Consider the following 13000-nt stretch of genomic DNA (forward strand, 5'->3'; position numbering starts at 1 on the left):
TGCTGCCGGGCACAAACCACACAGGTCTGGAGGGGCGCCTCGGTATTCCGGGAGGTACCACTGGGGAGGGCGTTTGGGAAAACGCCACTGTGTGTGTGAGCACACTGAGGGAGTGTATACAGCGGCCGGCCCAGTAGATCTCGGAGGTCTCCATTCTCCCGACCCGCTGGACACCGAGTGGCCTCGGGGTGTGAGGTTGCGGCCCTCATTCTCAATTCCCGAGATGCACCCGTCCCTTGCCACGTGGTCGCATCCAGCTGGAAGACCCTGGGTGGAGAGATTGCGGGTGGGGGGTGGGGAGGATAAAGGAACTGCTCCCAGGTCCATGCTGTGCGCTGATTGGTCGCGGGGAGATTGACGGAATAAACCCTCCCAGAAGCCGTCCCTGGGCGCGGGTTGGCTCCCGCTGGGCCTGTCATCTTGGGTTCCGTGTCTGGCGGCCCCGTGCCCGTGGCCATCTGTGTGGGATGTCGCCTGACTGCAAGCTGGAGCTGAGGGTGAGGCGTGTGTGTGCCCGCGTGTTCGCGCGCGCGCGTGTATTTTCAGAGCGTAGAAGTTTCTCCGAGTTGGACTCCTCAGCGCCTGAGCGTCCGGACGGGGCTGGCGATGCCGCCCCTGGCAGTGGTGAGTTCCGCGCAGTCGCTGGCGTGGAGTCAGTGCCCCACGCTGCGATCGCGGGTGACAGCGCTGTCTTCACGTGAGCTCCTTACTGTCCTTTAGCCCTACGTCAGTCACCAGCCTAGTGTGGCGCGATTGGCACGGCATCGGAGAGACTCTCACACGCAGGCAGTTAAGGTCCAGGGAGCGGTGTCTGCGCTCCTTGGTGTCCCTGCCTGGGAAGTGAAGTGTCAGGCATTTGGGGATGTGTATGGCGAGCTGCCACCTCACAGGTGCTCTGTGGGTACACTGGCTCCCTGTGAGCCTTTGAGGGATTGTGCGCGAATGGGAGGTTTTATCTGAGTGGATTCTGTGCCACGGACTAAAGGTCTCTGCGGCCTCGTGTGCCCCGTGGGCCTCGTGTGCCTACACACGTGTACCTGGCTCAGCATTTTCTGTGGTTCCCGGCGTCTGTGTCCCGGGTGGAGATCTGTGTGTGTGACCGCACCCCGGGAATGAGGGCTCCCAGCACTTTGTGATGCTGGGTCCTGAGCTGTGATCTCTCTGAACTGAGTGGGGTGGGCGGAGGCTTTCTCTTAACGTAGGAAGTAGGGGGGCTGTTTTGGGGTCTGTGTCCAGGGTGTAGGTTCTCTGATCTGTATGGGGACGTTATCCTAAGGTTATGGGGTGTTTCGGAGTTAATTGAGCTTCTGTCTTTCTGCTTTCAGAGCCCTTGTAATCAGTCGGCCCGTGCCTGGGAGCTTTGGGAGCCTACCTGCAGGGTGAGAGGTATCAGCAGTTTTAATTTGTTTCCTGGGATGAGGACCTTGGTGTGCAGGGTGGGGGCTGTCACAGTGTGTGTGGTCTCCGCTGTTTCTGGGAGTCTGTGACACAAGCGGTGACCTCCCTGTGCAGAGACGTTTGGAATCTGTTTTAGGTTTTGTTGAGTGAGCTGTGTTTGGTGTCTCTGGGTATGTGAGGTGTTTGGGGTTTGTGTGTCTGGTGAGATCTCTTACCTTCTCGGGTGGGAGGTCTCCGTGTAGCACCTGAGGGATTTGGAAGCTGTCAGATGGGATTCCAAAGCCTGGAGCCCCACGTCTTGGTTGTGTGTCCTTCGGCAAGTCACTTGTGTCCTTTAGACTTGATATGCATCATAACCAATAAATGGGGCCAATTCCCATGTTGGAAGACAGTGTACATCTTAGCAATGTGTGTAAAGAGTCTGGGTCCCACTCAGTTTTCCACAAGAAATGTCTGAGTCCCTGCTACAGTATGTACCTGAGCAGCGTTCTAGGAGATGGGGTACAACAGAGAACTACATTGATGGAATGTCTGACTTCATAGAGTTGCTCAGTACAAGTATAACATATCTGGGAGTGGCAAGTGCTGTGGAGACTGAAAATAACGGGTTCCGGGCAAGGGTATGAGGGGAGAATGTTCTCAGTGTATTGAGCGTGATCAGAGAAGGTCTCCCTGAAAAGATGATGAGTGAGCAGAGGCCTGGAGGAAGGGAGGGAGCAGGCCATACGTTACCTGAGGGAAGAGCATGCCAGGCAGAAGGAACAGCAAGTGCAACAGTGCTGAGGCGGAAATCCACTCGGTGTGTTCCTGGGTGTCAGGGAATCCTGGGGTGCTCGTAAAGCCCTCATCACTGGGTTTGGCACACAGCGCTCATGAAAGGTGTCCGGTGTTGCGATCTGTATTTCCCTTCCCACTTGTGAGGGAGGTGAGGTCAACCTCTTTTCCAGACGAAAGTCCTGAGGCTGCAATAGTGGCCTGAGGCTGTTCTCCCCCTCACATCTGAAAGTGCTAAAAGAGGGGTGAAGTATTTGACTCTCTCATGGAAAACAGAGGCTCTGAGTGTCAGAGCTGCAGGGCGGACACCATCCACAGTGAATGTGGGCCATCCAGCTGATATAAATGACAATCCAGTCATCACGCCCATGGTAGTATTTCTACTGTTTTTTTAATGAAGTCCCTGTAACAATCTTCCTTTTTTTTCTGAATTGAGGAATATTGGGGAACAGTATGTATTCCGGGGCGCCTCAGCTCCAGGTCGTTCTCCTTGACTCTATTTCTGGAGGGCGCAGCTCAGCTCCAAGTCCAATTGCCGTTTTCAATCTTTAGTTGCAGGGGTCGCAGCCCACCATCCCATGCTGGTATTGTAGTGGCAACCTTGTTGCTGAGAGTTCAGGCTGTAAGCAACTGAGCCATCCAGTGCCCCTCTGTAATCTCAAAGGCAGCTCATTGTCTTCAATCTTGGTGTGCACAGCGTTGCTCACTGGCCCCTGTGGGACTGGCACCGCCAACCCTGTTGATCCTAGTTTGGACTCTAACGAGTGGAGCCATCTGGCTGCCTCTAATATTTCTATTGTTGATGGAAGGCAATACCTTCGTAATGAAACAGGAACTCAGTCAGAGGAGACAGACCGGAAGGGGAGGCTGCAGAAGAGTGAGCTTAATCCCTCAGGTTTCATAGTATTGCCTGGATTGGGCTGCATTCACCTTAATTAAGTGATTGTGTTGGGTATGTTCACCTTTTCCTCTGCCTTGACCATTCTTTCACTTCCCTTCTCTTTTGTGCCAGAGGAGTTCAGTCCTCAAGCTGTCACGTGAGGTGCTGCAGAGGAAGGCAAGCGAATGCTTCTAGGTGCTTCCCAGCTAGGGGAGTCAGAGCGCAGGCAGACTGAGGAGGGCATCCACACCCAAGGACAGGGTGCAGTGGGGGACAGAGCCCCAGGCCAGTAGGAGGCTGTCCCTGGGGGTTGGGTGGGAGAGGCTACATGGCTCCGGGATTCAATGCTGAGTAGGTTGTGGAGGGAGGTCACGGGCAGGGGATACTTGAGCACAGCATGTGAGGCTGGCCTCTGTGTGGGAAGGATGCCATGTACTACGTGTGCCAGTTAAGTTCCGGAGCTCATCCTAGAAAAAGTGCTACGTACCTCATCGCTGATTATCACTATGGTCACCTTCGAAATACTTCCGTAAGGAAGCAATGCTCAGATGCCAGTGCCTAGTCCAGCCTTCAACGCAATTTGGAACTTTTTTTCTGGAGTGGCCAATGGAGCTGTCATCATATTACCTTTGATGTCCTGAGTGTCATCAAAATGTCGTCTTTGTAGTATTTCGTTTATCTTCAGGTAATGAAAGAAGTCACTGGGGGCCAGACCAGGTGAGGAGGGAGTGCATTCCAATACAGTTACTTATTTACTGGCTGTAAACTCCCTCGCAGACAGTGCCCTGTGGGCTGGTGCATTGTCCTGATGCAAGAGCCATGAATTGTTGGTGAAAAGTTCTTGCAGCCTTTTCAGCACTTCCAAATAGCAGACTTGGTAAACTGTTTGTGCAGTTGGTATAGATTCATAGTGAATAATTCCACTGATATCAAAAAAATTTTCGCCACATCGTTGCAAAAGTTGAGGAATTTTTAATTGTCCTACCTCGTACACATTGGGTGTCATCACATCAGTAAATAAATCAGGATATGGGAGCCAGGACTCTCACTTTAGAAAGGGGAGCGTCTCATGTGGAAATAAAGAAACCTAGAACAAACTCTGAGATGTTATGCTGGAACTGGAGGCCTCTATGGAACTCGTGGTTTTCAATATACGTACACGTTCTATTAGGTGATAGATACAGATGTACCTATGTATACACGTGTGTGTGCTTGAGTGCGTACATACGTGTATTCCAACAGTTTTGGGTACCCCCACAATCCAATGGCAGTAATCACATGTAGGCCCCAGATCCTGGTTTCTAAATACCATTCTCCACCAAAGACTGGTGCCTGGACTGGGGGAGGGAAAGGATACAGGAATCCGGCTCAATTTGTGGTGTGAATAATGAGCCTAAATTCAAGGAATGATGGGGACATATCAGAAGGATTCCGGAAATACCTTGAACGGGCTCCCATTTGAAAGAGTGTGGACAACGTTTATCGGCTTTCGGATATTATTAATATGTATCATCTGTAAGTTTTTTCTTCAATTAAAGTTTCTTGGGGTGACAATTGTTACATAGATTTCAGGTGTACAATTCTGTAATACATTATCTGTATCTCCCCTTGTGTGTTCACCACCCAGAGTCACTTCTCTTTCCATCACCATATATTAGACCCCGTTTACCCTCTCTGAGAGCACCCTCCCCCCTTACCCCCGGTACCCCGTAAACCATTGTCTGTTTATGTGTTTTTGTTCCTTCATGTGTATGTATTGTTCTTTTGTTGTTTTCAGTTTTGTGTACCACATATCAGTGAAATCAAATGGTTCTCTACTTTTTCTATCTTATTTCCCTTAGGATTATAATCTCAAGATCCACGCATGTTGTTGCTAATGGTCCTATTTCATCTTTACTTACTGCCGAAGAGTATTCCATTGCATATATGTATATACCACAACTTCTTTATCCATTCACCTATCAAAGGACACTTTGATAGTTTCCATGTCTTGGCCACTGTAAATAAAGCTGCAATGAACATTGAAGGAAACTTGTCTTTACAGATAAAAGTTTTCAGATTTTGGGTGTAGATACCCAGGTGAGGGATTGCTCACCTCTTAAAAGTGCATTTCCCTCTTAGAACTGGTTTTCCTGCGTCATAAAAATTTTCTTAGGATGTGTTTTCATTCTCATTTGTTTGTTTGTATCTTTTGAGCTCTCCTCTTATTTCTTCTTTGACCCGATTGTTCTTTAGAACTATGTTGTTTAATGTCCACACATTTGTGGTTTTTCTTGCTTTCTTTTTGCAGTTGATATCCAATTTCAGAGCCTTGTCATCAGAGAATATGTTTGGTATGATTTCAATCTTCTTAAATTTGCTGAGGCTAGTTTTCTGACCCTATATGTGGTCTATCCTTGAGAATGGTCCGTGTACATTAGAAAAAAATGTGCAGTCTGGTGTTCTACGATGAATTGATCTGTAAATGTCAATTATGTCCATTTCATCTAATGTGTCATTTAGGGCTGCTAGTTCTTTGTTTGGTTTCTGTTTGGATGATCTATCCATAGCTGTCAGTGATGTGTTTACGTCCTCTAGTATAATTGTGTTTTGGTCAGTTTCTCCCTTCAGTACTGTTAGTAGTCGCTTGGTATATTTCGATGCTCCCTGATTGGGGGCACGAATGTCGATCACGGTTATGTGTGTCTGATGTATGGTGCCCTTTATCATTAGTTTGTTGTATTCCTTCGTGTATTTTTCTTTGATCCATTTACCAGTATTTGTCAATTTGGATTCTTTCTACTTTTGACTCTTATGAACAAAGTTTCTATGAATGTTTGAGTACAGGTCTCTGTATGGACATATGTTTTTCCTTTCTCTTGGAAAGGATCCTCTAGGAGATTTGCTGGGTCATGTTATAAATATATCTTTAACATTAAAATTTAAATGCCTGATATGAGGATGCCCCCTGAAGTTTTCGAGGGGTTGCTGGTTGTTTGATATACCTTCTCCCCTATTTCACTGGTGATCTGTTTGTATCTTGGAATCTAAACTGTATCTCCCATAGCCGTCATGTACTTTCATCTTGCTTTTTCAAATCCAGTCTGTCAATGTCTGCGTTTTGACTGGATGGTTTAATCTGCTTATATTTAATGATCTTATTGATGTAGGTAGACTCCAATCTCCCATTATCCTATTCTTTTTTTCTGTGTCTCTTCTCTGTTTGTTCTTTGGTACCTCCTTTACAGCTTTGTTTGTATGGTATAGATGTTTTCTAATGGAACATTTTGATTTCTTAAGTGATTGTTTTCACTATATTCTGTGAGTTACACTAGTTCCCCTTATCCATGGGGAGTATATTCCGAGACCCCTAGTGGATGCCTGAAACCACAGGTAGCACCGAAGCCTATATACTATGTTTCTCCTGTACATACATGCACTTTACAGCTTCCGTTTGGCATATCTGGTTTGTCAGCAACCCTGCTCTTCCGATTTGGGGTCGTTGTTAATTAAAATAAGGGTCACTTGCACACAAGCACTGTAATACGTCAACAGTCATTCTGATAACCCAGACGACCACTAATTGATTGTAGGTGCTTCCAGTCCAAGCATCCTTTTAGAACTGGGCAAAGGGATGATTCACGTGGGTGGGGTCAGAGTCGATGGCCTGAGATTTCATCACACTTCTCAGAATGGTGCCAGATTTAAATGGCATGAATTGTTTTCTTCTGGTATTTACTCTCTGGCTTTTCCCCCCCAAGGTTTTTAACTACCGAAATCATTTCTTTAAAATATATTGGACTATTCACACCTGGGTGAGTTTTTGTAGTTCATGGTTTATGGGAAATCGATCCATTTCTTCTAAGATGTTCCATGTATAAATGTGGAGTTGAATGTTGTATTATCATATTGCCTCTTTCAATTTTGCTGGGTCTGTAGGAAAATCACCGCTTTCGTTTCTGCTGTTGATAACTTTTCTTCGCTCGCTCCCCGCCCCCCCTCCATTCTCGATCTCCTAGAGGTACATAAATGTTGTACATTATCTTAAATAATGAATTTTAATTTCACTGAGTTTCTACCATTTTTTGTGGTGCAATTTTTAAATATTTTTGGTTTCAAGTAAAGTAAATATTACATACGCTTACCAGGAAATTTGAACACCATAGTATTGAGCAACCCTTTCACTACATCAAAAGCCAGTGAGGATGAAGGTGAAAATTCAAAAGGGTGTGTCACCGTTGTGTAAATGCTTAGAATTTTAATAAAACTCTATGGTTTGAAAGAATAGGAATGATTACAAAAAGAGCATGGTAGTCAGACACTGATTGTTAATTATTAAATAAGTTTTGTTAAATGTCTTGTTATGACATTGGGTGTTAAAATCAGCTTTCAAGTTCACAATTGTATAATAATATGTACATGTTGTATTGTGAGTTTACCACCGAGAATCAGTTCTCCTTCCATCATCATATATATGACCCCCTTTACCCTCTTCTACCAGCCTGCTTCCTTACCTTCTGGTAACCATGAAACTGTTGTGTGGATATATGGCTTTTTCTTTCTTTGTCTCGATTGTTTTTTACTTTCACTTTTATATCCCACATAAGAGTGAAGTCGCATACTTCTCGAGTTTCTCTGTCTGACTTATTTCTCTCAAGCTCGGTCGTGTTATCTGTTATCTGTTCCCAGTGGAAGTAGCTCATCTTTGCTTATAGCCGAGTTATGTTCCATTGTGTATGTGCCTTCTCCATGAATTATTACTAGAGGTCATTGGAGTGGAAGCCGGTCCCTAGTGAACCAGGCTGCTGAGTAGGTAGCCTGAGATGGAAAGTGAGAAGCAGTGCTCTCCCGATCATGGATTTAAAATAAACAGTTCAGTAAAGTTTCTAGTTTTGTTATCAGTGCTCAGGGTCTCACAGAAACGGATGTGTCCCTTATTGGGACAGAGCAGGAGAGTATGGACAGGGGAGAAAACAGCTAGAGAAGGGTGCCTGATGGGGAGATTGTAGCACTTAGTAAGCTGGCTAAGAAGGGGCCTGATGGAAGATGACGAAAGCTGCGGGTACACACTGGACACCCCCAGAAGTGGAAGGCTGTGTAAGCAGAGCCATTAGAGTGACGGAGCAGGACTCCTAGGAAAAGAGGTTGAGGACATGAGACAGGGAGGGCTACAAAGGGACATCATGTGTTCATTTGTGTGTGTGTCTGTGTCTGGGGGCGTGGGATGGGCAGGGCGTGGGGTGGATTCTCTGATGCCCAGGGAAATGCCTTGGGCAGGGGGTGCAGCATCAGGAAGCTATATATAGGTATAACAGCTCTGAGGACAGAGAGGCTCCGATTATGCAAGGACGAGGCTCCTGGGCCTGAGGTCCACTGGAGGTTTCCTGAAAGCCAGGGGGTGGAAGAGGAGGAAGAGGAGGAGGAGGAGGAAGCAGGGAGGGGGAGGGGCCGGGAGGAGGGAGAGCGGAGGCGGAGAGGAATGGGGAGGGACACGGGGAGGAGGAGGAGGGTGTCTCAGGACCTGCCAGTTGAAGGCAGAAGCTGAGTGGGCCGGGCGGGAGGAGGATGACTAGGGCAGTGCTACAGGTTCCGCACGAGGGCGGAGGCTCCGCTGTGTCAGTCGGGCGACAGGACGTGGACGTCACAGTGCGGGGACGCTAGCGGACATTGCAAACGCGGTGCAGAAGGCACCCTGAGGCACAAGGCTGCAGGGCGACCTGTAAGGACCTCACGGCGCCCCGGCGCGCAGGATCAGAACTGGCCAATCCGGGCGCAGCGCCGCCACGCATGCGCATCCGCCCGGGAGCGTGGCTTCCGGCCCTTGTTGCCGGGATCCAGGGCAGCGGGAGAAGGCGCCGTGCCCAGGGCTGCCCGGCGGCGCTACTCGGGTGGTCGCAGTGTCCGCTGCTCTTCAGGATCCGCGCGCTTCTCTTGCTCCGCCGAGGTCTTGCAAACGCCCTAAGAGAGAGCGGCTTTTGACTTGCCTGTGAACCATTCGGTTTCTGTGGGCAGCAGGGGGCAGTGTGGTGACGCGCAGCCGCCGTCTCCCCTCTCCCCCGCCCTTCTCGTTTGAAAAAAACTCGGCAGTGTCTTCACTGTAAAACGGTTTTTTCCTTCTGCGCCTGCGCGCTGCACTGGAACTTACTGTTTGTTGGGCTCCCTTTGACTGCATGGGTTTTGAAAAGGTTGTGCCTGGGAACAAAAACCCATTTGCCTTCAAAATTAGCTCTTCTTCTACTGGGCTGCTTGGGTTCCTCAGGGACTTGTGTTTCCATTTCTCTGAATGCGCTGGTCACTGTCTTGCCCCACCTGGTTTGGCCTTGGCTGGGCCTGTATCCAGAGTTTCTTCAGTGATGAAACGCCCTCACATGTCAGGGTAGAAAATTTGGAGGACAGATGAATGTACTGAAGACTGACCCAAACCACAGTCCTGTCACCCCGCCAAGGCCATTATTAGTGTTTTGCGCTAAATGTCCTTAGAGATTTTTCTTCAAAAGGCCTGCATTTTCAGTATACTTAATCGTTCATTTTTGCATCGTGACCTCTCCCTCCTTGGGGTTTCAAGTCAGTTTTTCGTGTTTGAAAATCGTTTTCATATTTAACGTCATTGTACAGAAAAGTAACGGTGAGGTGTTGTAAAATGTAGAAAGCTTTTGTAAATGTGGGTATAAAGAATACACTGAACATGACCTTAGGGGCCCATAGCCGGCCCTGCTATTGGATTGGGAACAAGGCAGGTGCCAGCACCGTGTATGAAGCCAGCCTGATCTGAACGCAGTGGTCTTTCTCACTAAGTCCACTTAAGACTTCTTACATTCATTTCTCTCAAGCCTCACATAACTAAAGTCCCAGGTTCCTTAGGAATAAATGAATAAGTTTAAAATGAATAATTTTCATTTTAAACAGTACTGACCACAAAAGTTTGAACACATTGATCGTGACTTCTTTACAATAAAAATGCCTGCTTATGGGACACCCAGTTCTTCCCTAGTATTTTCTTCCACTCCGGTCTCCTGGACGGCCTTGCGTCAGGGCTCAGGGGAACTCCCTTCCAGTTCCTGGGCTACCAGCCTTACCGTTTTTGCTCTCTGCGCTACTTTGCTTTCTGAGCTGCTGTTTGTTCCATTTTAAGGAGGGCACTTGCACTGCGCTATTAGTTGAACATGGAGTCCCAACCAAGGAAGGGGTGGTGATAGGGCCCCTGCTCCCAGTCAAAACTCTGCTTTTTCGGCATGTGTTGGAATTCGTTCTAGGAAACGTTAGCTTTCCTCTTCTGGAGAGTTCCATATCCGTGGTCTACATACCGTAATATTCCCGCTGATGCCAGTCCCCCAGACAGGAAAGGAAGAATGGAGAAGGGGGAAATTATAAACATGAACTGGCCCATCCTTAGGGGATAGACGCTAATTGTGACCCAGAGCTTAGATCCCCAACGCGGTGAAGCACCTATACATGCCCTAGTTGTAACAGAAAGATTATCAGAAAGAGAAACATGTCTCTTTAAAGCTGATATATTTTTGATACCGTCTTCATACACTAGACATTACCCTGAATTAATAAGTGCATGGACTGCAGCAGCATCAAAGACCAAAACCGAGACGGATTGCAGCCTTTATTTCAGTTTAGGGAGCTTTTCATGAAGGATCGTTTCCAAATGGGAAATCATAATTGCCATATTTGCTAACTAATGGCATCTTTTGTTGCGTTATTCTGACACAGACACCCATTGTTTGAAATTTAAGGATGTAGGAAAACGCTTTACTCCCCCGGAAGTTAGGATTCCAGAGCTGGTGCTCCGACCTGTTACAAAATCATGTGGCGAAGACGTTTGCGTATATACTGTGTGTCAGGCAGTGCACTAAGCCCTCTGTAGGTACTGTCGTCTCATTCATGAGAGAAACCTTATCTGGTAGGTTAGTATAATTATGTCCATTATCAGATGAGAAGATTCTGTGACTTAGGTCCCTGCCACAGGTGTCTGTAGAACCTGAACCCTATGATGACTCAGGGCACACGTTTCCCTGCAGTCTCACTATTGGGAACACTGGTAGATGCCTGAGAAAATGCTTCCTATTGACCAGTGGTGACTTTCGTTTATGGAAGTGACCCTGTGGAACTCTGTCCTGTTGCTGCTGGGAAATTAGGGTCAAACCAGTGGTAGCACCTGGGGAGAAAAGAATCCAGGTCAAGTGATTCAAATGGAGGTTAAAGGCTTCGTCCAGCTAATGTGTGTCACCTTGAGACCAGGGACCACTCTTAGCTGAAGCAGAACTGGAGACTGTACAGGGAGTGTAGAAGGAAGGTCCACGGCTACGGAAAGGACATGAGAAGCCCATGTAGACGGAAAGGAGAGCAGAGGTCCCTGTGCAGGGCAAGGAGAAGAGAGGTCCATGACCGCTGTTCCTAGGTTACAGTTTCTGTAACAGCTGCTAATGTGTGGTTGGAGAGGCTGGGAATTGGTTCTGCTGCTTCTCCGACCCTTGCTGCAAATCTCATTCCAGCAGCCTTCAGAAAAGTTGCTTGAGAGCTGTTTTTGTGCGTCTTGTTGTTTGTTCCGAATAGAGGGTAAGAGTAGGTGCCAACACAGGAGCACAGTGGAAGAGAAGCGAAAGGAAATTCAAGGAGACAAGGGTTGAAGCAAGGAAAAGTGGGGCCTGTTTTAATTAATTTACAATGTCTGCTATGTAATGATAAACTCCGCTCATTATCACCCCATTCATTTCAGAGAGGAAGGAAGAGGGATGTACAAGGTCCAGGAATTGAGTCAAGTAGTGGGGAGAAGGAGCAGTGTGTTCTTGGTCTCCTGTCCCTGACCGTAGCCTGGATCATGTGTTTCCACAGGCCAGTGGGCAGTTCTTGCTTGGACATGATGGATGCCCTTGGTAAGGGGTGTAGGTATCAGCATGAAAAGAAAACAAGCAAAGGAGACATGGACTTAGCGAATTAACTTCACGTCCATGAAACTTCGTAGTCTATGAAAATTCTCATGTCTCGTTTTCTCATTTTCTCAGGTACTCATTTTAAAGTTAATTAAATCTCTTTATATGAATTTCCAGTATTCTGTTTTTCATGAGGAAGATACAAATTAAATGCACTGGAATTAAATATAGACATGGATATTGAATCTCAGAAATAATTCTTAGAAGCCTTTTTGAAAGAGTAGCGACATAGTTTTCACCTGTCACCTAGCAGGCACTTAAAGCACTGTCAGTACTCTCTGCATACAATGACACAGGCACTGGCCTGGGTTCCTAGTTAAAGGAAAGTGGCAAGTGTATCAACGTGTAGGAATCCAGGTAAGACACTAGTCTTGGCGTTCTTTTTTATGTTTGAAACACAAAGTAGCAAATGTGGAAGGTGCATGTGTGGATGATAGAGAAAGTGGAATTTCCAGAAGATAAATGAATTACCTAACGTAAACCACTGAGACTTCAGAGTTCCTTACTGCATCCTGTACTATTACAAGGATGTAAACTTGAAGCTGATAGGCAAAACGAGGTGAAAGTGATTGGGTGGTGGAGGATTTCTCAATTTTTCTGTCGTCTGTTCTCTGCCTTCCCAAATGACTGCAAATCGAAGAATTTCCTTTATCGCCTGAGAGCAAAATTAGGAGTGAATGTATGACTTCTCTTCTGAGTGGGTTCTGTAATCTCCCTGCCCCTGGGCAGGATGAAGGGGACAGTTGGCCCTCACCACAAGGAACATAAGGTAAGCATGCTAGAGGACAGACTAAACAAATGAATTTCATACAATGAAAATAGAACTCTAAGCGAAGAAACAGACGGGCAAAAATGTAGCTGCTGACCTTGGGAAGGTTGCAAGATGCTATTTCACTTTGAGAAAGGAATTGGGTTCTTTCTGTTGTCAATGTCAGGTTACGAAATACAATATTTTCACTCTTTTTACTACTTCTACTTTCAGCAGGAGAAATGAATTAAACATTTTCAAGCGTTTTCAAATGATGTTTTG

General features: G+C 46.9%; 1 protein-coding gene across 12 annotated transcripts in view; it reads left to right on the plus strand.

Annotated features, from left to right (window-relative positions):
- Positions 1 to 288: 288 nt before the first annotated feature.
- Positions 289 to 13000, plus strand: part of LOC308494350 (uncharacterized protein) — a 37575-nt gene continuing 24863 nt past the window's right edge. For 7 of the 12 annotated variants that reach the window (XR_013992913.1, XM_081042086.1, XM_081042081.1 and 4 more), the window contains exons 1-2: positions 289 to 624; positions 1326 to 1386. The gene's annotated coding sequence lies outside the window, so the exon portion shown is untranslated. Of the gene's footprint in view, positions 698 to 823; positions 891 to 1325; positions 1387 to 13000 lie in introns of those variants that run through there. The other 5 variants (XM_081042084.1, XM_081042080.1, XR_013992914.1 and 2 more) reach the window with 4 other exon arrangements.

This window comes from Rhinolophus hipposideros (genome assembly GCF_964194185.1).
Source record: "Rhinolophus hipposideros genome assembly, chromosome: X".
Taxonomy (NCBI): Eukaryota; Metazoa; Chordata; class Mammalia; order Chiroptera; family Rhinolophidae; genus Rhinolophus; species Rhinolophus hipposideros.